The sequence below is a fragment of the Coenobita brevimanus genome, chromosome 2 (assembly GCF_032717465.1).
Source record: "Coenobita brevimanus isolate Jiangsu-jjx chromosome 2, ASM3271746v2, whole genome shotgun sequence".
In the NCBI taxonomy this organism is placed as follows: Eukaryota; Metazoa; Arthropoda; class Malacostraca; order Decapoda; family Coenobitidae; genus Coenobita; species Coenobita brevimanus.
This window is the reverse complement of record NC_136955.1, coordinates 21,015,669-21,042,772: the sequence shown is the minus strand read 5'-3', so window position 1 is coordinate 21,042,772 and position 27,104 is coordinate 21,015,669.

Sequence of the window (27,104 nt, the reverse complement as noted above, 5' to 3'; positions counted from 1 at the left end):
TTTATATTGTTTCCCACAGTTTATCTACAGACATACGGTATTCAGCATTAACGATAAAACGTGGATGATGGCAGAGCATGACTAGGAAGAGAAGAGACGGGTGGGGAGAGAGGTCGGAAAAGGAAGTGTTTTAACTTGTAAAACTAAACCGCATACTGGCGAAACACGAACTGTCAGTTTCTGTGTTTGTTTAGTGTGTAACTGACATCGTAATTAGTGTTTTCTTGCAACCTCACCTTTAGGACTGCAATCGTTCTATAATATTTCATATAATACTTGCTGGCAACATCATTCCAGTCCAAATAATCCTATGCGTCTGTGTCCGTAACGAAGGATCTTCATACACCAGTGTCAAACATTTCACAATAACATTATCCCACCTGCTACAAATTAATATCATCATTAGGGAATGTGTTCTTATCTCCGAACACATTTCTTTAATATTAGCCATTTAAAGCGTACCTGTCAACTCTATCTCATACAGTGTTACCAGATCAACAGGCTCGTATCAAGCACGCTAAGAGGGACGAACTTCTGCTGTCGGCTGTACATAGGCAAGTGGCTTGGAGGTGAGGGAAACGGTGGTGGAGGAGAAGAAAGAAATAGAGAAAGAATGGGAGACTAGCGGAGGAAGTGAAATGGAAGTGTACATATAAGTGGAAGGTTTGGAGAGAGAGAGAGAGAGAGAGAGAGAGAGAGAGAGAGAGAGAGAGAGAGAGAGAGAGAGAGAGACAGACAGACAGACAGACAGACAGAGACAGAGACAGAGACAGAGGCAGAGAGACAGAGACAGAGAGACATACATACATACAGAGAGAGAGAGAGAGAGAGAGAGAGAGAGAGGGAGAGAGAGAGAGAGACAGACAGACAGACAGACAGACAGACAGACAGAGAATCAGACAGAGAGACAGACAGGGAGAGAGAGAGAGAGAGAGAGAGAGAGAGAGGGGGGGGAGGCAGACAGACAGACAGACAGTCAGACAGACAGACAGAAACAGGGACAGTGACGGAGAGAAAGATAGACAGACAGACAGACAGACAGACAGATACAGAGACAAGGACGGAGTGAAAGACAGACAGACAGACTGAAACTGAGACAATGACGGAGAGAAAGACAAAACAGAGAGAGAGAGAGAGAGAGAGAGGTGGGGGGCGGTGGAGAGGGGAAGTGAACTATAAAGAGAGAGAAATATAGATGCTAAATACAGAACTAATAACTGAAAAGATAAATCCCTCTCCAAATTCCACTGGAAGAGTCATTCGGCTAACTGGAAGAAAAAAGCGACCCGGCAAATGGACCATAAGTTCTCTTTGAATTCTAAATGTGGTTCAGAGTGAGGACAAGTGTGTGTTGGCGCAAAGTGGATTTACAAGCATTAGTAGTACCTCAAAAGATCTGAGGACCCAAACCGAAGAGGTACCATAAATCTATTTATCAATCTATTGCCAGACGCAATAATCCCGTAAGAGGTGGCCATTTGACTTTGAGTTATATGTTTTACAGGGAGGGACACAAACCCTCCACCAACCCACTTGTTGACAAGTAGGGAACACGTATGGTTTGGTTATACGGTTACCACCCAGCGTTGTAAATGGTTTCTTGGCTTACAGGAAACCATTTGGTTTGTTACTCAATGTAAAGCCACCTGTAAAGGAAAGAAAAGTAATAAGAAGTGACAGGAAAGATGGAAGAAATAGGAAGAGAGGAGGGCAGGCACAGAAAAAGAATGATAAAGGCTAAGGAAGAAGTAGGCAGCACTACATCAAGTGAGTGGATGATGGTCGCCACCACGTACCATAAATGAAACTGCTAATTATTCTATCACTGAGAAAATTATAATAAAAATGAAGACTCTCCACCAACTTTCCCACTCGCAGAACAGCCACGAAAAAGGATGTGTATCTAATTCAGATAAAAAATACAAAGTTATGTCAGAAAATGTCACAGAAAGTAATAAAACATCCATCCAACCACTAAATTTGGTCTTCCAAAACATTAATCGTGCCATGAACCCTCCACTGAGAAACTGTCAACTTCATTTGCTGGTGGCTGATTTCAAGCATTACCAGACAGAGATTTACATGGGAACTGATGAAACCAAAGCCTAAGGACCCCAGGATTGTGGCGTTCCTCACAGTTTATAAATAAATGAATAATGTCGGTAAACCTTAAAAACCTCCCAGGCACACCAGTACAATAAAAATCTACTACCATTGTGTGTGTATGTAAGTATGTGTATCTGTACGGTTCCATTATGTATGTATGTGGTGCATATGGATGGATGGATGTAATTAAAAAGGCTTGTAAGCAGAATTAGACGCAGATCCCAAGTACTCCTAGTCCGTACCTGGGTACTGAAGATCTTGCACATAAACGAATTACCAAATGTGTTATAGCAGAGATACTTCAAATCACATTCACATCCGTGATTCCTCGTTTAGATGGTATTGATGCAAAATATGTGGTGATTTTGCAATCCTCAGTTAGCTGTCCACACAAATGCCTAGTATCAGAAATTATTCCCAGTGTCTGCTGCCTTCTCTGGTGTCCGATGTTTCTGAATGACAGCATCTGTTCATTAGTCCCTGCCTTAGATTTTCTCTAGCCAAGCAATATCCCTCTTTGGGTCAAAGATCAAAACTACACAGCATTTCCCAGATGCGGCCATGCTGTATTGAGAAAGGACTATTTCTTTGTTTCTTAAACTAATCCACCACTTTACATAACCTATTAGCTTATTTCTTTTTGTCTACTTCAATGCACTGTTTGGTGAACTCAAGTCATTGCTGATTACTACAAGTAGAACTCATCTTCAGGTCAGTATTACTGAGTGTACTTCGTAACAAAGAGTGAGTGTTTCTTTAATTTATAAAATCAGTGTAAATCACAGAGCAGTTGTCCAGGCTGAGTGGCATTTGCTATCATTCGGGCTACTCCTCCTGTCTTAATCAGGTCCCAGCGTAGATCATCTTTCCCCTGGAGTGGCGAAGCATTACCTCCGAGCTATGTGTCTTCTGTAGCTTTGTAGCTTGACTGATGATGCCCAGATCTGTATCACTGATGCAAACGACAAAGAATAATGAACCTAGTAATTAGCAATTAGGCACTTCACTTTAGCTGATGTGTAGCCAGAGGGTTCCCCATTGACTACTTGTTTTTGGTGCTGGTCTGCCAGAGAGTTTTTCATCCAATCATCTAGTTCTCCCTGGAATTCCAGATTTTTTTGTCACCAGCTTTTGATGACGTACTTTACTGAAAACTTTCTGTAGATCCAGACAAATCACGTCAGCAGCCCGGCACTGACCATATTCAGATAGCATTCTGTGGAGGAATGCAGTCAAATTAGCTAAACAGGAAAGTTGAAACCTAAAGAAATGGTGGTCCGTACACTAACTTCCTTCATCCTAGGTGATCCACAGTCCTGTATGCATCTATACCCCTCAGTCCCTTCTTTGCCATAGGTGAAAGGCTGATTGGAATGCAGTTTTCTGGATAATGCCTGTCTTCTTTTCTTGAAACAAAAAATAAAAAATAAAAAGGGAGCGGGTGACAATTGAGGCTCCATGTTGGAGAGTCAATGGATGTTTAATGAAACTGGTGACAGACTTTGTGAAGATGTGTGTGTGTCAGTCTGTCAGAGAGAGAGAGAGAGAGAGAGAGAGAGAGAGAGAGAGAGAAAGCGAGGGCCAAGCAAAGGAAAAGCGGAGAGAAGGAGAGATAAGAGACACTAAAGAGATAGCGGAGAGCTGAGAGAAGACTTGCCTAATTGGATGAAAAACTGCCCAGCCAGACGGACGAGAAGTTTTCAGGCAAAATTCAATGCTCTTTCATTCCTTTGCCAGATGCGTAGACGGGAAATATATTTTTAGCATTTTTTTTTTTTTTTAAGAATTTTTCCTTATTGGCGACGACGGCCTGGAGAATTAAAGAGGAAAAAATGGAGGAACGACATCTTTAGACTTCATAATATGACTTTTGAATATTATTTTGCCTTTGATGGAGGCTGCCGAGACATTGAAAAGAAAAAAAATGTTATGGAAAATATTTTAGAGTTGTTCTGATTTGACTTATAAGGATGTCTCTTGTGGTGCAGACTTGAAAGGGAGTCTGAGAAAGGAATTTTTAACTGAAGCTGTGCACTGTTTACTCCATGCATGTTGCTCAGTGGTAGAAAAAGACGATGTTGCTGCTTTACATCACTTAATAACACTTCTGCGTGACAAGCACCATATTCTAATGTTAACCCATTCCTACAGCTCAGCAGTCAAGATGGAGACACGACGATTTTAGGCCAAGTTGGAGTAAAAAGAGTATAGTTGACTCACCAAGATTCTTATGACTCACTCTCAGTTGAATAAAATCGTCTGGCATTATCTGGAATAAAATAATAGAGTTGTGCCGACCATAGGAGGGGTAACTGGACTACTATTGACACTCTTAGGCTCCAGTACGCTTCCCAGTTGAATAAAATTCGTCAAACAATGGCTAAATAAAACATGACTGAAAATGAAAACATGACCCGGTACCTACTCGTTGCGTATCCGCGTATCGTATCATCGTTGCGTATTACTGTGGACGGGCAAACGATGCACCCTTGCTTGTCAAAATGTGATACAAAGATGCGCTACGGGCTCGATCGGCCACTTGTCGGTTTTTGTCCGTCCATCAAAGGGATGATACGGCACTAGAGGAGTCAGTGTGGACGCGGAGCTGCAGTCAGAAAGAAACTATGAGGTTCGATCGTATTCCCGAGTCCTGTGTTTTGATACGGATATGCAGTGATGATACGGGGGAGTGATTACCCGATGTAGGACACTGCTGCACCGTATCATATCACTGGGTGACACGCAACGATGATACGATACGCGAATAGGCAATAAGTACATACACACCTCAGCAGTCTGCGGATCCATGACGTCCCACAGGAAATGAATAATCAGCCCCTTTATTCTTTGCTGATCTGCAATAATGTGATTAAGAATTTTAATCAGATAACCTGTTTTATTGGCTATATTATTAATAATTCCAGATGATTCTACTCTACTTTGGAAAGGTATGTGTTGCTGAAGAGGTGAAGAAAACATTATATTTAACTTTGAACTTCTACCAGAATCGGATGTGTTGGTCCGGGGATGGGAATAAATAAGATAAAACTACGTCGTCAGAGTGAAGCACTGATTAGTTAATTGGAAAAGAAGTTCATACAATACAGCAGGGATGGTGATACGTACCGAACAATGAGACAATTCCAACTGCTGGGGAACAATTTCGGCAGGTTTGAAGGAGCATCGGTAATGTAGTGGTACCCTAAAACACTCACGTCACCAACGAGAGGACTCAGGTTTGATTCCTGTGTCTGTGGAATTGCTGGCCATTTTTCCTAAGCACCCATGAACTCACTTACCTAGCAGCGAGTAGACACTGAATGTTGATATAAATGTACTGAGTGGGTCGTATTCTTGGTGAAGATAATAAACTTCCAATATTCCCAGGCAGTACCAACTTTCTCATATGTCCTCCACCTCTTCACCAAACTCCTTCGAATGCGATCTACATTATTGTGGAAAGGTCTCCTGGCTGCAACGAACAAAAATGAAGAGTTCTAGCATTACAGTGACTTAAAAAGAACTGCACATTCTGCTTCTCCTCCACCTCATTCTCACTGTATCAAAGACACTAATAGAGATAACCTTCATTTCAATTAGTCTGTCAGGTCTCTCGTGTGCTTAAAAAATGAATTCAAAATCTACAAATATAAGAGACACTATCTACCAACAGGCAAACTGCAAAATATTTATACTACACGAACGACATGCATTGTAAAAAAAAAAAAAAAAAAAAAACGATATACTGTAAGAGAAACAAATATACGCTGCTTGTTTAACACGCTCCATTCCCTTTGAAATTTAGAATAAGCAACACCACCACCATCATTACAACTACAGTCACCACCACCACCACCACCACCACCACCACCACCATCACCACAGCCACCACCATCAACATCATCGCCATTCTTAGCCTATTTTTATCATTATTTGAAGTGCTCTAAGTAAGATCCAGAAACAAGAAAAACAAAACCAGGAGTACTGTGGTAAGAGTGTCAAAAGAAAACTGAACCATACATGTCTTCCCTTCCCTCAGATAACAGTCCAAAATGATAATATGATAGGTAGATAGATAGATGGATAGATAGATATTTTACCTTCTAGTCACTGAAGCCATGACACCGATAATTCCTTTCCTACACCACGAAACAAGCTATTTTCGTTAGCTGTAGGAAGATATGTGACATTTGAGGGTGGAAATCATGACATCTTCATTCTGTAAAGTCTAGTTCTCGAAAATCAGAGTGGATTAAAAAAAAAAAAAAACAAGAAAAGAAAGAAAGGTTAAGAAGAAGGCCAAACAGAAAGAACGTAGAGTGGAGGAAGGACAGGGCGTGAAAAAGAAAATGACCCAAAAAATGAAATAAAAGAATGGCTAAAATATTAAGCGAATGTGAGAGAGAGAGAGAGAGAGAGAGAGAGAGAGAGAGAGAGAGAGAGAGAGAATAAAAATGTAAATGACCACAGGTGGAAAAAAGCCCCAGTAGAAAAAACGGGTGCAAATCAGAATAAATCGGAAAAAAGGTGTAGCGACTGTAGAGGAAAATGTCTGCTTCTAGATCGTGAATAAGAAAGCAAGGAGAAATGGCGAGGTAAGGGGAAAATGGAGAGAGAGAGAGAGAGAGTGGAAATGACTACAAGCGGAAAGAAGTATCGGTATGAAAAACGGGTGTAAATCAGAATGTGGCAAAAAGAAAGTGTAGCAAGAATAAAAAGCTTTGACAAATGGTGGGATAAGAGGTAAATGATGTGAGAGAGAGAGAGAGAGAGAGAGAGAGAGAGAGAGAGAGCAAACATCCATATAGAAGAAGTAACGTGAAATGCAGACACAGTGAAACACCTAGAACTCTGGTCCGGCATCGCTCGGTATGCCTCCGTCCAGCCTTGAGCATGGATTTCCCATACAACCCCCATGACAGGGATGATTGTGGGTTGAAATGAGACTAAAGATAAACTAAATACTGCCCATATGACCTTGACCTTTTACCCCTTGATCTTTTAATACACTATAGCAGTAACAGTGTGTGTGTGTGTGTGTGTGTGTGTGTGTGTGTGTGTGTGTGTGTGTGTATTTTGGGCAGCCTAAACTACACATTCAATTCGCACCAAAATTGGCACAAAAATCGCAAAAAATTCGCTGATATGAAAAAACTTAGTCCCATCGCGATTGAAAAACTTTTACTATATTTAATGAGCGATCAAAATTTCATCATAAAACGCCACTCCCGGCGCCCGGTCGGTTGCCGTGGCCGAGTGGTTAATATCTCAGACTTGCCTGCGGACAACTTGGATTCCATTTCCGAAGCTGCAAATAACACAATCAATTGGTTACCTGCAAAAAATCCAAGTGACAACGTTAGACTAGAATACCACATAAACGGACAATCTTGGGCTCTTTGATGTCGCCTTGACGGCCGATAGTGACAACGTTAGACTAGAACAGCACATAAACTGACTCGGATTACCTGAAATGATCGCAACGCGCGCGCGAAGCGTGAGGAAACGAGTGAGAAGTACCAAGAAACGGGCGCGAAGCACGAGAAAGCGAGCGCACAGCGTGAGAGCCCTCCGCAGGAGCATGTGCGACTGGGTCCAGTGGGCCCACGAGCACTTGTGCTTACTATATCAGTCCATCGTCCCTTCACACTGTATCACTGAAAAAGGTTTGGTAGAAATCCGTTAAGGGTACAGGAAATAATGCGCCCACATCCATATGACATTGACCTTTCACCCCTTGATCTTGCCGATCTAATCAGTTCATTGTTCCTTCATACTGTATCACTGAAAAATGTTGCTCGAAATCTATTGAGGGCTTCAGGAGATATCGTGCCCAAACCGATATGACCTTGACCTTTGACTCCATGACCTTGCTGACCTAATCAGTTCATCGTCCCTTCATGCTGTCTTACTAACAAACATTTTGGTAGAAATCCGTCGACGGGTTCAGGAGATATCGCGGCCACTTTGATAAACAAGGTCGATTGAGTTTGACCTTTGACACCTTGACCTACCTGACCTAATCAGTTCATCTCCTCATGCTGCATCACTGACAAAAGTTTGGTGAAATCAGTCGATGAGTTCAGGAGATATCGTCCTCACAAGAGTGTTGCGGACGCACGGACCCACGCATGCAAACACGGACAGATCAGTAAGTTAATGCCTCCTTCACCATAAGTGGGCAGAGAGAGAGAGAGAGAGAGAGAGAGAGTAGCTAAAACATATATTCCTATAAAAGAAACAGCATGAACTAGGAAGTAAAGACTGAGAGAACAGGGAACAGGGAACCAGTATGTCAGTGTGTTTATTTCCTTTGTGATATTTTCCCTCTGTCAGATTTTTCTCGCGGAATTTCCCCCCTTCCTCTCTCTCTCTCTCTCTCTCTCTCTCTCTCTCTTTATCACCATTTCTGTCTCTCTATCATCTATATCATTTTTCAGCTATTGTCATGTCATCAGCCATCTATCATCTGTCTAGCTCTACCTATACTATCTACTGTCTATCTATCTATCTGTCTATCTTTCCGTATGAGAGGGAAGAAAATCTCATAATAATGAAGAATCACAAATATATCTCTCAATACACCAGAAAACTGATTAGGAATAAGGATAACTCACTTTGTCAGTATTCTTGTCGATTAAGGAAGCTCCCAAACTCCTTTTCCTAGGCGATTTAGTTTTTGATACGGCTGGTTAATATCAATTTGTGTGTTATTGATGATGGGTGTAATGGTATAGAAATATTTAAATAACTCGGACGAGGATAGTAAGGAGTAATAAGCAAAATAAATCTCTTAAGAAGATTTGATAGGGAGCTTCCTAACCGACCAGAATACGGGCCACTCTGATGCAAGCAGGGATTTGCCAAGTTCTGGGGTCATGAGTTGCTAGACGCTCTGAATTTTCACTTGCCGTCAGAGGTTTGGTAGGTGACATCCCTGACCCAGCAATTAATCATGAGGGTGTGACTAGAGAACTCTCAGTGCAGTGCAACAGAGGCTTGTCACGCTAGCCAATTGAAACCATACCTTCAGATGAGTCTTATAATTTTAGTAGAGACTTTCTGAACTTGAAGGGGTATATATAGTCTCCATTAATCACCTTAGTACCAGGGATCTTTACAAAGCTGAACTAAATCTACTGGAAACAAGAGGAATGAAACGCAAAGAACTTGGGTCCCAGGCTGCCGACGCAAAACATTGCTCAGTATGCCTCCTTGGGCACTGATTCGTCATACAACCCATATGACCTTGACCTTTGACTCCTTGAGTCTGCTGACCTAATCATCTCATCGTTTTTTCATACTGTATCACTAACAAAAGTTTGGTCAAAATCCATCAAGGGGTTCAGGAGATATAATGTCCATACCCATATGACCTTGGCCTTCGTTTCCTTGACTTTGCTGACCTAATCATTTCATTGCTTAATGATACTGTATCACAAACAAAAGTTTGGTTGAAATCCGTAGAAGGGTTCAGGAGATATAGCGCCCACACCCTTATGTCCTTGACCCTTGACCCCTTGATCTTGCTGACCATATAGTTCATCGCCTCTTCATACTGTATCACCGACAAAAGTTCGGTCGAAATCCGCCAATGGGATCCGGAGATATGGCTCCCACAATGATAAACCAAGTCGACCCCATATGACTTTGACCTTTGACCCCTTAACCTAGCTGACCTAGTCACCTTATCATCTTTTCATACTTTACAACTGACAAAAAAATTGGTGGAAATCAGTCAGTGGGTTCAGATGTCGTGCCCTCAATAGTGTTACGGATGCATGCGCACAAGGATAAACTAAGTTGGCCCCATTTGACCTTGGCCTTTGACCCCTTGGCCTTGCTGACCTAACCATTTCATCATCCTCTCATACTAAATCAATGACAAAAGCTTGGTCGAAATTCGTTGAGGGGTTCAAGAGATATCGCGTCTTCACTGATAAACTAAATCGGGCCCATTTTATCTTGACCCTTTAGCCCCTTGACCTAGCTGGCCTAATCAGTTCATCATCTCCTCATACTGCATCATTGACAAGAGTTTGGTGCTAATCCGTCAATGAATTCAGAAGATATTGTCCCCACGAAAGTGTTACAGATGCACGCACGCACCCACTCATGCACGCACGGACAGACGAAGAGCTTAATACCTCATCCACCATAGGCGGGCAAAGGCATAACAAAATACAAAAATACATCATTGAAGTGAAGTGGTTAAGAGCCAACAGATCCCCCAGTTGTCACATATTTCCTCTACGGGAACTGGGAAAAGTACGTAACCAAGCGGCCTTCATCTGGCTGATATATTTCATAACCCTCTGGCTATTGTACATGTCGCATCAGACGAAAACAAGCATCAATTTTATTGAAAGGGAGATGATCGTTATCACTGAAATTACCGTCCTATTAGCTTTACATCTTCGGTGTGGATGGTGGTAGAAAGTATAGTGACATGTGGAAGTGTATGTTATGTAGGAGGACTAATGGGCCTTGGAAATAGGCTGTGAAACCTATGCCCAGAAGTCAGGCGCATAAAAAAAAATAAATAATAAGATAAGAGTGTACAGCATTTAGATTCAAATAATTTACTACATAATCTCATAGGCATTATCATGGAAATTTTGGTTCAATTAGCTCTACGGCTTTGTTAAGGATGGTATTAGAAGGTAAAGTTTCATTTAAGACTGTAGAACATTTACAATAAAATAATTTACCCGGTACATCATGACTCACAACATTACTTCCTGGCTGCGATCATATCTGAATAATTTTTTCATATTGCTCGTTCTCTAAACGTGGTTAGTACTCGGGCATTTGGCTCTCTTCATCTAGACCTCGAAAACAAATTTGTTAATGTACTTAATCGTAGGGCAAGTCGGAAAATCTCGGGCAGAGGGAAAATTAATGAGACCGGCTGTACCAGAGCTTAGTCAGTGGGGAAAATGGGGAAACCTGTAGCGGCGTATCCTATATAAGCTGGGTGCCCAATCAGAAAGTCACGTGTTTTGTTTATACCAGTGATATAAATATGGGCATTATCAAGCACATACCTCATAGTCCGTTATTGTTTACTGTTTACATCAGCGTTATGTGAGCATTATCACCCGAATTCTCAAAGTTACGGACGACACAAAGCAAGAAAGTAATGTTCCCTTGCTTGAAAAGACAGAACTACTATGTATGAGCTCGGTTAAGATAGGTAGGGGTCTTGTAATATGGTGCACACTGGTACTACAAATCCGTGAACCAATTACTTTGTGCTAAAAAGCGCAATCAGCATTACTAACTTGGAGAGAGACTAAGGTGTACTAATCAACACTGGCTTCAAGTTCTCCAACCAGTACAGTGAGATAAAGAAAAATGGATACAGAAAAGGGCAGTTGACGTACAGAATCTAGGAGATAGTTCTCTCGCTTTACTTTTTTTCTTTCATAATCGAAAATAGATTATGTGTGCAATTTATATCACCGCCACTGAAAATGGACATCACGAGACAGTGGTATCCAGACACGGTTACTAAACTAATCCCTTCTGTCTAGAGCATGAGATACCTAGGAATGCTGCAGGCACTTTTTTTTTTTTTTTTTACTAGGTGTCTGCTTGTACTGCTAACTTTGGTTCTGAACACCTTTCATGGACATGAAAACATCGACCACCAGCACGCCTAAATACCAACAATTTGAAATACCACGAGTGAAAGCTTAAATTGAATTTCTTCCCCCTTGATAAATTAGACAATTTCTCTAGGTACAAGATCTGCAACACCTGGAATCGCCTATTAGCAGAGGTAGTTAAGGGTTCTCCACAAACTAGGCCAATGCACAGTTAAACAAAGTTTTCATAGACCAACAGTAATTTAATGGTCAGTTGTATTCTTCATAATTTCCGTAAAATTTCCTGGTGTGGTTTTATTTCCAATTCAACTAGGTATGCAGCTGACCACATACCAACCTAGAAGAGCATCTGTATGTAGCTGAGGTTTGGTATTTGGTACACTTAACACCCATAATATATTGACATGCTTGTTGGTGGCATTGACATGAATGAACGGAGGTGTCAAACATCAATTAAAATGATCAAGTAACTGCCATGCATGAAAGTCGGAAATTGTAACTAGACCTCCGCCTCACAGACACTGTCCCAGGATCTTGTGTGGCCAACTGTATATAATTTTCTGTGCCTGTACTGGGGTGGGAGAGGTCGGGGGAACCTTCATTTTCCTATACGTTTCTCTTACTATAGGAGTAGACATGTGCACAAGATAGCAGGATTCACGCAGCCGCATCCATTGTACATTCTCGGTAAAATCGACAAACCATATGAGGTAATACTTGTCCCTGCAACCCATTGTAACTCTCTCTCTCTCTCTCTCTCTCTCTCTCTCTCTCTCTCTCTCTCTCTCTCTCTCTCTCTCTCTCTCTCTCTCTCTCTCTCTCTCTCTCTCTCTCTCTCTCTCTCTTCGTGCCCCTTGCCTTCCTGATACATTTATCATCCTTTATATTTTTTACATAAGTCCATTTTACTCTTCCAGAACCCCCTCCCCTCCCTCTCTCTCTCTCTCTCTCTCTCTCTCTCTCTCTCTCTCTCTCTGAGCACCGCTCTATTAAATCATCTTTTTTGTTTTTTACATACGTCCACTTCACTCTCTCTCTCTCTCTCTCTCTCTCTCTCTCTCTCTCTCTCTCTCTCTCTCTCTCTCTCGTCTCTGTTTTCCGAGCAATCAAAAATGTAATAGATATTGCACCGCAGGGGGGACGAAGCCAAACACTTCAGTCTCACCAGAGCTCGGAGTCCGTCTCTTTGTTCAGTTCTTATTTCCAAAAGCACAGAGAGAGAGAGAGAGAGAGAGTTTTCACCCATTCGATATCTAATATACTATAGTAGTAGGCGTGTGTGTGTGTGTGTGCGTGCGTGTGTGTGTGTGTGTGTTCTGGTCAGCCGAAACTACACATTCAAATCTCACCAAAATTGGCACAAAAATCAAAAATTGGCTGGTGTGAAAAAACTTGGTTCCATCACGATTGAAAAAATTTTACTATGTTTAATGAACGATCACATATTGACCAAAAAACGCTGCTCCTGGCGCCCGGCATAGGATCTCCGTAGAAATTTTTGCCCACAGGTGCAAATAAAATAAACTACTCGTATAATAGCGCGAGAGCCCTCCGCAGGAGCAAGTGCCAGGGGCCCGAAAGGCCCACGAGCACTTGTACTGTAATGATACCTTTAAGTGATTCGATAATGAGAGAGAAGCCAAATGGTTTTCAGCGGTCTAGGAAACCACTTAACCCTTTCATTTCGATGACTCTCTCTCTCTCTCTCTCTCTCTCTCTCTCCCCCCCCCCCCAGGTCACCAGCAGATAGTTCTCAATTTAGGAAGGTCCTCTGATAATAATGGAGTCACCTAAGGTTTTATCCAACCCTTCCAGTTCGAATTTTCTGTCATAAGTTGAATAGAATCTTGGGACAGTAGTAACAATAATATGTAATAGGCGTCCACACTGAGAGTGTGGAACGTGTTCGAGCGAGCAAGCGAGCGAGCGTGGAAGTCAGGCAGTGCTGAATATTGTCTCATGTGGCTCATCATCTTCCTCTGATTTCCTGACCTAAAAAAAAAAAAATAGTAATAAATAAAAAAAAACTTATTAGAATACACCAAAAACATTTCCTCACAATTCCTAAAACCAATACTTCTGATGTATTAATTTTAGGTCTAGGGCCAAACAGAAGGTATTATTTGTTTTTGAAAAGGCAAAACCTGGTTGCTCTCAGCAATCGTCGGATAATACTGTTGTGTTACTCACGCAACCTTAGACCGTTACTTCTTGCACAGCCGGCTGCTACGCTAATTTATCTTATAAAAAATCGTTTTCTCGATTTACGGAAAAACTATAGGGAATTACGGGTTGTCTATGATATGAAAATAATTGAGGATTTTTATGCGATTTCGAAATTGTGTCTATCTTTCCTGTAACATCAAAACTAGCTGAGATATTCAGAAAAGTTCGCTACTGTACAACAGAGTTTTCCTCCCGACCCCCTGCCCCCAACTCTTGCTGATGTGATAAATCGCTCGAGTACACATGTCGGGGGTCCAAACTGTGACTAAATTTGGTGTTCTCGTTCGCTTCGCTAGCTCGAACAGTTATTTTAATCAAGGCATCGGACTGAGTTGGTTTGTGCATTACGTATACCTCTTTTACACTATGTCGTCCTATAAATGTCTATCCATCCTGCATTCCTAATTCCAGCAAGGCATTCACACTAGATTATGCTGTTAGTCCCGAAGAAATTCTATGGGAAGGGTGTAGACTCAGAACCCAGTCTTGTTCCGTCACTGAGCTCCGGAAAATGAGTTGCAATAGGTTGACAATCTGGGTATAGTTTAAGTTAAAGACCTATAGTAACCATAGATTCAGCAACAGGTAGCCTGGTGGTTTAGTGGGGTAAAGGCTCTGCATGTGGATGTGAGCCAAAAAATTAATAAATAAGTAAATGTGAATTGTTTTTGGTGTTTGTTGCCTATATAATACCACTTTAGGATGGGTAAATTTTCACTCTTGCCTTAAAGCTTAAATTGTGTAGCCTACCCTATGTACCTAACACTTCTCAAGAGGCAATAAAATGATGATGAAGCAAGAGGCTGGAAGAAAGAGGGAACGTACATGATAGTAATTTGGGAGTGAAGAATGAAATTGGGTGAAGGGAATGAGAGGAACAGCAGGAGTAAAAAATAGAAATGAGTGTAGGGAATGAGAGGAAGAGCTGGAGTAAAAAATGAAAATAGGTGTAGGGAATGGAAGGAAGAGCAGGAGATGAAGACCAAGGCCGAGATAGGATATATACATTAGATTTCGCAGGTATTAAAGAGGACACTGGAAAGAATATATATGATTACAGTTGTGAGATGTGATTAAAAGCGTTAGGAAAAATACAGAGATGACGGCCATGTGATGAGGATGGAGAATGAGAGACTGACCTGAAGAATGTGCGTGAGTGAGGTGGAGGGAACGAGGGTGAGGGAGATGCTGAGGATGGGATGGACCGGAGAACTATGTACGAGTATGGGAGAGGGGAGGAGGGTGAGCTGGGAGAAGGACAGAGAAATGGCAAAAGACAAGGCGATATGGAGGAGATTTGTTTGTGGCAACTCCTTACGGGATTAAGGAGTCTGGCTGGAAATAGACTGACTGACTAACTGTTTGATTGATGGTTAGATAGGAAAGGTGAATGGGACTACAGGAAGAGGTAGACCTTGAAACTGATGGATTAGAAGTCTATAAATCTAATTAGAATTGAGTTTTCGTTGGTTTGGTTGTGTGGGATTAGGACATAAAATAAATGTACAGAATGGAGGAAGTCGAAATAAATAATGACCGAAATATTTTATAGACTTAGAAACTACTGAGTGTACACTATGTCAGCCTGTCCACGTAAAATCTATACAAAGAATTGAAAGAAAATAGTATATTATATAACATTAAAGTGAATGAGAGGAAAAGAGGTTGATCAAGAACGAGTAGAATATTGGCAAAGCAACTAAAAAAAAAAAAAAATGTTTACTCTACAATAGAACCGGAAATTAATAGCTGGGGTAAAATTGGTTGACGATCAAATGCTGAAACAATTCTACGGTTGTCTGGCCATATGAAACTTGGAATAAATGTTTAATTAGATAAGTCCATAGGAAAAGAACGAGAGGAAATTGAAAACAAGACGTATTGCAGACTTGTAACCTATTGAAGAGAAGACTGGAAATAATGAATGCTTGCAGAACTGAGAAGTTAGAGGATTAAGAATGGGTTCACCGGTAGAGACATAGAACGAAGACCTATTAATGAAAATAAAAGTTGAGTACCACAATGACGTGGATGGAGGAAGGGGACGAGGCAGACTGGGGGAGCTAGGTAGAGGCACGGCTGATGAGTAGCCCTACAGATGATTGATAAATATACTGGATGATAGGCTAAATAAAACGCTGCAGTCAAGCTGAGATGTAAATATGGGGGACATTTTTGCTATAATGACCTTAAATAAAAGACGGACTAGGGTGTTAGGTAGTCAATTAATCAAACTTGGTGGAAGGGATGAGGGAATACAAATTATAATAGTATATATATATATATCAATCAATCAATCAATCATTTCCTGTGGCACCCTCGGGGATGCATAGGGCCTCGATGAACTCACACCACCACATCCTATCTTGTGCTAACTCCTCAAGATCTCCCCAACACTCATCTCCAGCTTCCCATCTCATTGTCCTCACCCACGTCTCTTTTGGCCTTCCTCTACCTCTCCTACCAAGTGCCACCCACCCTGGTGTACCTCGTACTATTCCCTGTCTCCTAAACACATGCCCTAGCCACTTCCATCGTGAGAACCTAACATATTCATCGATCGGCTGCACTCCCGTTATTTCTCTAATTCTACTATTTGGTATCCTTTCCCACCACTTAACTCCTAATATTCTTCTAAGTGCTTTATTTTCAAACACCAAGAATTTATTTTCCATAGTCACTGTGCTGTACCAAGACTCGTGTCCATAAATTAAGATACTCCTAACCATTACCTTATAAAGTTTGATTTTTGTATGCACAGAGAAATTGTTATTATTCCAAATATTTTTAAGCATTCCCATTGCCTGATTAGCTTAGTTTAACCTTTCCTCGAATTCAAAGTTCAAAGAACCATCCTTGGCTAAATAAGTACCTAAATATTTAAACCTATCAACTTGCTTTACAACCATACCTCCAATTACACATTCCTGCGCATTTTCCATATTCATATTGATTATTTCAGTTTTTCCACAATTAATAACCAAACCCACCTTGCGACCTTCACTCACCAAACAGTCCAACACTCTCTGCATCTCTTCTGGCCCATCACAAATCAAAACTATATCATCTGCATAATCTAAATCCAAAAGTTTCCTGTTCTCTCCCCAAAGTATACCTGCACCGGTTTCTGTTCCAACGCGTTTCATAATGTAATCAATGACCAATATAAATAGTAAAGGCGATAGAACACCGCCTTGAATTACTCCGGACTTGACTTCAAACGAATCACTCAGACAACCATCAACCATCACTTTACAAAACGTGTCCTCATGCATGTTCATAATGACCCTCACAAATTCCTCTGGTATTCCATAATGTCTCATGATCTTCCCCATAGTCTCTCTCGAAACACTATCAAAAGCCTTTTCAAAATCAACAAAACAAAGACTTAACGGTACTCTCATTTCATTAACTTGCTGCATCAAATGCCTAACTATAAAGATCTGATCATTGCAACCACGTCCCTTTCTAAAACCAGCCTGTTCATCCCTCAGAATACCCTCAACCACCGGGTCCAACCTATTTAACAACACTCTACTGAAAACTTTCAAAGCTATCGGTGACAAAGAGATTCCCCTCCAATTACCACATTCACTCAGGTCTCCCTTCTTCGGAACTTTAAAAATTACACCATTCTTCCAAACTGACGGTAGTAACCCCGTCACCCATATCTTATTGAATAGCTTGGTCAAGATCATTATTAATCTATCCCCCTCCACTTTAAACATTTCCGGAAATAAACCATCCTCCCCTGGTGCCTTATTATTCTTTAACTGTTTTACTGCTTTCTCCACTTCTAAAAGGTAGTATATCTATTTATTTATCTATCTATCGAGAGTGGGAATCAGGGACTCTCATTACAGTGCAACATTTGGGAAGGGAGTGGGGGGGGGGATAATTCCTGGAAGGCATATTGGAGGAAAGCATTTGAGTAAAACATCTCGTTCTTTATCACAGACTTCTTTCTCCTTTCAGTCACACCAGGAGCACTTACAGATGCAGTTGACTTTCCCTGCACATAATTAAGCTTCCAAAATCATTTTTTTTTTTTTTTTTTTTTTTGGGGGGGGGAGAATTTACTACAAACTTTTCGTACCATGGTGGAAGAAGCACTCTGTACTGAAGGGATCACCTATTGGGATGGTGGTTCATGATCCTTTGGTTCTGTTCATCACTCTTTCTCGATTATTTTTACACGCATTCCCCATTACATTAGTTCAACAGGTATTCGCTGGTCTGGTCTGCATGATGGATGTGTACTGATGCCATCTCTCAGTGAAACTTGCATACTGTAAGGAAAAGAATGTTGTAGCTGTTAATAATGCACTTATATATGGCTCTCATGATCATATTCCTTCGTAAGACATCTTTCTAAGCGATTTATTTTCCATATTGCAACTAAACATCCCCTTATGTTCTAGCGTATTCCTCTTTGCAGTATCAACCTAGACTGCATCAGTAATAACATAGAGATCGATAAGTTCCGACAGATAAAATAAATCGCTTAGGAATGGGTCATTAAGGTGAAACACGTAAAATAAATTGCTTAGGAAAAGATCATTAAGTTTCAACTGACAAAATAAATCGCTTAGGAGATCATTAAGGTGCAACGGGGAAAATAAATCGGTGAAGAATAGGTGCAACAGGTAAAATAAATCGCTTACGAGGTGCAACAGGTAAAATGAACTGCTGAAGATGAGATAATTAAGGTGCAACAGACAATAAATCGCTTAAGATCATTACTGTGAAACAGGTAAAAATATATCGCTTAGGAAGAGGTCATTAAGGTGCAACCGGTAAAATAAATCGCTTAGGAAGGGTTCATTAAGGTTCAACAGGAAAAATAAATCGCTTAGGAAGGGATCATTGAGGTGCAACAGGCAAAATTAATCACCTGACAAACCTAACCAAATTTAGAAGCAATGTGTTTGTGTTCGGCTTTTTAAATGGCTCTGGAGATATCGTAACATCTCATCTTTTGCCATTTTTTCTATATATTACGCCTAGACATCCTTTTCAGTGTTAGTGATGCAAACTATGTCCACATTGTGAGGATCTAAATAATTCACAGGAGTGTTGAAGCACAACAAGCCAAATAAGAAGACAGTACCCCGAGAGCGCATACCTCCACCAGCGCCTATACCAGACAACTCAGATCATCACCAAAATTTAATAAACTCATCCTTGCTCTATGACCCATATATCTACAAATATTTCATTAAAGTCCATCAATAACTTTTTAACATATCTTGTGGACAAACAAACAAACGGGGATGAATACATAACTTCCAGTTCTGTCAAAGGAGGTAGTAAATCGTTAGGGATAAGGCGTTACGAGGCCTCCTGTGCCACATGGAATGCTGAGCTGTGGCCTAAACTTTATACCAGCACCTATTCCCAACATGCATATCCCACCTAATGAACCTAACTTAACCGTGAACCAAGGTAACTTTGAGACTAAAATTTCCGTATTAGTTATTTCCTATTATGGGAGATCCGCGAGAGGTGGTGGGAATATTCTCCTATGACACGAGTATTTGCCTCCCTGTTAGTTATTTTTTTCACGTTTTGAAAGGTAGATGTGGTGGCAATATTCCTACACGACACGAATGTTTCCCGCAATGTTGGTTATTTCCTCAGGTTATGGAAAGTATGGAGGTGGTGGCAATATTCATCCGTGAGACGAATATTTACCTCCATGTCAATTATTTTCTCGTTATGGAAGGTATGAAGGTGGTAGCAATTTTCCTCATGAGACTAATATTTACCTCTATATTAGTTACTTCATCACATTACGGAAGGTCCATGAAGAGATGGTGGCAATATTCCTCCATAAAGTGAGTATTTACCTCCATATCGTTCGTTCGTTCATCGTTCAAAGATTCCCTGCACCTATAGTGCAGGCCGGGCCATACATTAGCCCGGTCAGTGGGGTATGAGCTGCTTAGAAAACAGTAAGGGGGCAGGACAGGACCTGGGGAATGCCCAGCACACATGTCCTGTCTCCTGACTGGCTTTGTGGTGTGTGTGTGTTGACCTCCATTTTTTTTTTTTTTTTTTTTTTTTTGCCTATCGACCATTGGGGCCGGAGCCCCTGGTCATTAAGGCAAAATATATATATGTATATATATTGACATATATATATATATATATATATATATATATATATATATATATATATATATATATATATACATACATACATACACACATCCATGCATATGAACATACACACTTTCATGCACACGTACATATATAATTATATAATAATTTTTATTTTATTATTTTTTGTAGTTTTATTTATATTATTTTTATTTTTATTTTTTCTTTTTTTAACCTTATATTACTTATAATCAAAAATACCTAATCTACTGTAAATACCCTAAAACTAACCACCTAACAGATAAATCGCTAACCTATACTAAATCCTAAGAGCCAAATAACTAGACCTACACTAATGTTAAAAAAGCCTCGACCAAGAGAACACCATCGACTCCAGATATGTAATGCCTTTCTACATGACATACCTGCACTCATCACCTGGTGACTGTCAGTCGAGGCACAACCTAATATAGGGGACATCAATATATGAAAGGGAACCAGTCGAGTCAGGAACATTTTCATATACGTCAGCTGTCGGCCCTAATTAGAATAACTTAGGTAAGATAGTATAATGTATTTACATAATTTGTACAAAAAGTGAAGAACCTCGCCCAGCAGACCACCATCGACTGCAAGTGCCCAATACCTTCCTATATTGCACACTTGCACTCATCAGCTGGTGACTGTCAGGCGAGGAACTTGGCTTAATGTAGGGGACATCTATATTAGAAATAGATCAGTGGAAGGAGGAACTATTTAAAATATGTCAACTGTCAACCCTAATTAATATTACAATATTCTCCATATCAATAAATATCCTCTTTTTACGGAAGATCCCTGATGAGGCAGCGGTGATATGCATCCAGGCTTTCGACGTACTAAAAGAAGTTCGACTACTCCTATTGTATCTCCAGATTCAAGGAAAGAGTAATACTTTTGCCTCCTGGATTATTACCTGGCATAACCCAAAAACAATGTGTTCCCAGCACTGAAAGATGATGTGGGAATTGGTGTATGTTCAGTTATTTGGGTCCTCATGAGTTCAAAGTTTGCCTTATTCCAGAATAATAATAATAATGAAAGTAATAATAAAGCTTCATAATCAATGCTGGACTAAAAAAAAAAAAAAAAAAAAAAAAAAAAAAAAAAAATCTTGCCGTATTTAGAACGTACTGGTTGATGTACGTCCGGATCCTTTAGATGTTAGGTTAAAAATATGTTTCCTTTTACTGTGCATTCATCACTGAGATGAAAGTACCCACATACTCGCACACGGAGATTTTGTGGTTGTTTTATCTGTCATTCCCCCCCCCCTTCTCTCTCTCTCTCTCTCTCTCTCTTTACCCGACGTAGCATCCTAGCACCGATCCTTCTCTCCACGTCACACCACCCTTCCGTCAACGTATACCTATGAGCGTCTCTGCCATACAAAGGATTAAACCAGGGTGTTCTCCAAGCCTCTAACTAACTGAGATATCTCCCAACTGAGGAAAAGCATCTAGTAAAAGCCCATTATCCGTAGCCGACATTCTGTTACCTGCTTTGCTTCGAATACATATGTTCATGGGATATCTTTACTACTAAGAGTTGAATAACCCAGCTTAGGAGAGCACCATGATTGTGAAGGAGTTAACATCTAACCAATCTACTGTAGTTTGAAGTCTGTCCTCTAACGAAGCAGTTTGTCTGAAAATAGCAGAAAAAATGAAAAGACCATCGAAATGAGGGGGGTGAATTTAGATATATTTTACACCCTTGACATTGAGATTTTTGTCAGTACAACAACCGAATCGAGAGAAGAATACCAATGGGAATAAGAGGTTTTGATATGGAAGATAACATTATACACGAACATATATTTCAGCAGTGTCAAAACAGACGAGAGTATAATCAGTGTGTCCTTCCAGTTGTAAAATTGTGGGTAGGAAACGCGGAGTCTAACAAAATATTTAGAAAGAAAAATTACTACTGCTCTAGTAGTAATCGGAATAAGTTATGTTAGGTGTAACGTGAAGAAATAGAAAGAGTTTATTGAGTAAAATGACAAAAAATTTAAAGGATATAATAATTACAATACAAAGCATAAATTGAGTTTATGTACGTCGTAGAACAAATGAAACGCTGAGAACACGGGCCCAGAGCTGTCGACGCGTGTTCCTCGGTAATCCACTGTCAAGTCTTGCGCATGGATTCGCCATACAACTTCCATGACAGGGTTATTTGTTGATTGAAATGAGGCAAAAAATAAACAATGTCGACCCCATATGACTGTGACCTTAACCCACTTGACTTTGCTGACCTAATCAGTTTATCGTCCTTTCATACTGTATCACTGACAAAAGTTTGGTCGAAATCCATCGTGGAATTCAGGAGATATTGCACCCACACCCATATGACTTTGACCCTTGACCCCATGACCTTCCTGACCTAATCAGTTTATCGTCCCTTCATACTGTATCACTAACAAAAGTTTGCTCGAAATCCGCCATGGGGATCAGGAGATACAGCGCCCAAAAGGATAAACTGAGTCGGCCTCATCTGACCTTAACATTTGACCTCTTGACCTAGCTCACCAAATCAGTTCATCTCATACTGCATCACTGACAAAAGCTTGGTGGAAATCTACCAATGGTTTCAGGATATATCGTGGCCACAAGAGTGTGACGGACGCAAAGACACACACATGCACGCACGCACGCACGGACAGACCAATCACTTAATGCTTCCTCCACCATAGGTGGGCGGAGGGATAATAAAAGGAACAATCAAGGTAAACTGAGTAGTAGCAAAGACATGAAGCGAGAGGTAGAGCAAGACAGATCAAGATGGAGATTTAATATTCACAGATTTGCAGGGACTGGATGGAAAAGGTTCACAGCCAATAGATAAGATGATAAAATGTCTCCAACTGATAATGACAACGACGAAAACGATGATGATATTGATGATGATGATGAACAAAACAGCCTGGTGTTAGCTAGAAGATATCATCTAACAAATAGCACGAAGAGCCTAAGATCAATCTATTTATCTATCTATCAATCGCCTGACATTTCAATCCTGGATGGAATGACCACAAACGAACCACCTCCTTATCAATAAGTCCTTCGTCATCAGGCTGCCTTCTTTCCAGTTCACGTCCTCCTCTTTTAAATACCTCTCCAGCCCATCCCCCATTTTGTCCTTGGTGTACCTACTCACTCACATAAGATATTCTAATCAATCTTCATTCTTCTTTCCGCATGGTCAGATCATCTCAAGGTATTTCTCCTGATGCATTCCAAACGCACCTACATCAACACCACCACGCTCTTTCAGTTCTTGGTTTGTCTGTGTGTCTGGCTCTTCGCGCAACTTCACATTTTTCTCACAGAAAACTGACCTCCACTGCCTTCACTCTTGACTTGTGTCCTTCCAAAAGAACCCAAGCTTCAGTTTTGTAGATCAGAGTGAAAAAGTCACAATACTCTCATGCAGCTACATTCAATATTTCTTTGCTTACTTTTATTTATTTACTTATTTATTCACTTATATTTAATTTTATCCTCACTTCTCCGTTCCTAGTCACTGTTATCAGTGGCCAACAACCACTCGTCTTTTCCCTTCAGTGGGTCTCCGTTAAACTGAATAAAGCACCTGATAGCAGCAAAAACTAAATGAAAACAAGCAGAAGCACTCAGAGAGAGCAGTACCAGCGCTCCTACCATTGGTCTAAAAGCTGAACATTTGACGCTACTCTGGAAACTTGACCTTAGACCGACTGTTCACAAAATCGAAACCCTTCAGCCTTACTTTACCATGAACCCACCAACAAAGTTTGGTCTGAATCAGATCGAAACTTTTTCAAGTCGACCTCGCCATCTGACCTCGGCATCAACCTTTTCCTGTGCCTTTGACATTTAAATTATTATTTCCAAAAGCGAAATCCCTTATTCTCGCCTTACCGTGGACTATCCCACAATTTTCGTCTAAATCGGGTAATAACTTGCAATGTGACCTTTTCATTGCCATGTGACCTTGACCTTCGACCTATTGTTCTAAAAAAAAAAGTAGATCAGCCCCTTAACAGACGCTCAGAATTTTCTCTTCATTTCATCCACATCTGATCAAATATGTTTTAGTTATTTTGTTTAAATAATGACACGCGGGTCGTTCTTTTACCTCATTCTATAACTCTGACCTTAAATTGTTTCCAAAATTGATTCACCATGGTTTTGCCTTAACCTCAGCCTTTTCTGGAAGTTCCATCTAAGTTTCATCAAAACTTTTACGTTAACTTTTCTGGATCAAATTTTATCTATTCCTGTGACCATAACTCTGACCTATTGTTTTAAAAATCAGTAAGTCAGCACCAGGCTGACTTTCAGTACGTCTACCAAGTTTGGTTAAAATTGGATGAAACTTTTTTCTAACTATTTTGGTTCTCTCGCTCTCTCTCTCTCTCTCTCTCTCTCTCACACACACACACACACACACACACACACACACACACACACACACACACACACACACACACACGCACGCGCGCGCTCCGCTAGCTCGGGTGTAGTGAAACTGATCCCATCACTATTCTTACGTCTTTTTATAGATTATATTTACTTTTACCAGACGATTTAATTCCACTTACAAGAGTCCATGATACTGAAGAGGTAAACTGAGGCTTTATTTAACCCCTACAGATATAAGCGTCTGTTTTTAGCTGTTTAAAATCGTCTCTCTCTGTCAGGAATGAAAAGTATGTGATTTCCTCCTCCTAAAAGGCTATTAAGTCCAGTGAGGCATTATTATACTTTATTGGTGCTTTATTGATTCGATTCGATTCACCTATAAAAACAATAAAAAAGTAAGGGTTAATATGGATTTAATTTACTGATCAGCCGAGAGAGAGAGAGAGAGAGAGAGAGAGACAGACAGACAGACAGACCTACAGAAAGACAGATAGACAGACAGACAGACAGAGAGATAGGGACAAGACAGACAGACAGGCAGACAGACATAGTGTGTGTGTGAGAGACAGACAGACAGAGACAAGAGGCAGAAACAGAAACAAGAGACAGAAACAGAGACAAGAGATTGAGACAGACAGAGACAGCTATAACTGTCAGCGGATAACAAGAGCAAAGTATACACAAACGTACTCTGTCTGGAGGGGCTAAAAGATTAATAACAGCGCACATGGGGAAAGAAAAAGATTGCTTAGTTTTATGAAGTTCAACTCGGTTGGTGAATTAGATATCAGATGCCAGGAGTGCATTATGTATGCGTTTCCTTTTCTCTCTCTCTCTCTCTCTCTCTCTCTCTCTCTCTCTCTCTCTCTCTCTCTCTCTCTCTAGTATATACAGTATATAGGCTATACGAGTGCATAGATACATACTGTACATGCATACATCGATTTCTGTCTATTATCTATTCCATCTATCTACAGTATCTATCTATTGTCTGTTCCATCTATCTATCTATCTATATTCTATGTCTCTTTGTCTATCTTTTTATCTATCTATCCATCCGTCCACCCATCCATCCATCAGTCCATCCATACATACATACGAATGCATACATTTATACATGCATACATCCATGTTTTTCAGTCTATGTATTATCTATCTATCTATCTATCTTCTGTCTGTCTATGTATCTATCTATTTATCCATCTATCCATCCGTCCATCCATCCATCCATCCATACATACATACGAGTGTGTACGTATATACATGCATACACCGATGTCTATATATCTGTCTATCTGTTATCTATCTATCCATCTATTTATCTATCTGTCTATCTATCCATCCATTCATTCATCCAACCATCCATCCATACATACATACATCGATGTCTATCTATCCACCTGTCTATCTCTCTATCTATCTTTATTACGGGATACATCAAACTCCACCAGCTCAAACAGTGACTTCATAGCTGAGTAAAAATAGCCGGTAAGAATACATTAAAAAATTAAATAATAATAAAGACGTTATTACTAGATATTCAACCGTACTGTTATAATGGTACTATATGTAATTTTCCTTTAACAAAAATGCTTTCCCTTATGTTAAGTTAGAATATTTTGCAGAGAGAATTTTAAGTAATATTTCCAGTTCGTTTTTCCGCTCCATAATAATCCTGACTTTTTCCTTTCAATCCCAGCAGTACGGATTAATGAGGAGGAGAGGGAGGGTAATTCTGTTTCACTATACTACATTCACTTTAACTTGGCCCAGAGTTTCTTCCCATAGCAGCTTATTTAACGTAGTGTCACAAAAAGAGATTACTGTGGCTCTACATCCTTCCTGTAGCACTTCTTCGTGACTAGCATCATAGTCTAGTGTTGTCTCTTATAATATCTCAGCATTCAAGATGGAGGGATAGAAATTTTAGGCCAAGTTAGTGTGAACAGATTATAGTCTATATTCTTGTTCTCATAAATTAGATATCAGACTCTTGTCCTGTCCTTCTAGAAACCGCCACGTAAACATCAGAACGCTTTTTGTATTGTGTTTTTCCTTATATACACTCTCCCTAGCTCCTCCATCCCCTTTCCTTTCTTTTTCCCTCTATCTCTCTCTCTCTCTTCTTTTCCTCGCCTCTGTTTCTTTCCTCCTCCCTCTCCCTCTAAGGCTCCCTTTCTCTCTCATCCTCTCCCTCTCCCTCACCCTCTCCCTTTCTATCTCCTCCTTTTCGTCTCCGTCTCCGTCTCCCTCTTCTGCTCGTTCTCGCTCTCCCTCTCCCTCTCCCTCCCTCTCCCTCTTACATTGGCCCACATAAGCTTATGCATTTATGGACACATGCATATGTCTACACATTTATGTATCCACACGTAGCTATAAGTATACTGTATATATCTACTGTACTTGGGTAAGAGAGAGAGAGAGAGAGAGAGAGAGAGAGAGAGAGAGAGAGGGTGTTTAGGTTAAATTTTCACTTTGTCTTATAAAGTGCATGCAATAAGTCAAGATCAGAAGTAATATACAGTATGTGTGTGTTTAACCATTCCATTTGTATTACTATTCTACTCTCTGATGATCCTGTGAAAAATTCATTCAGCCTGTTCAGTCCTGC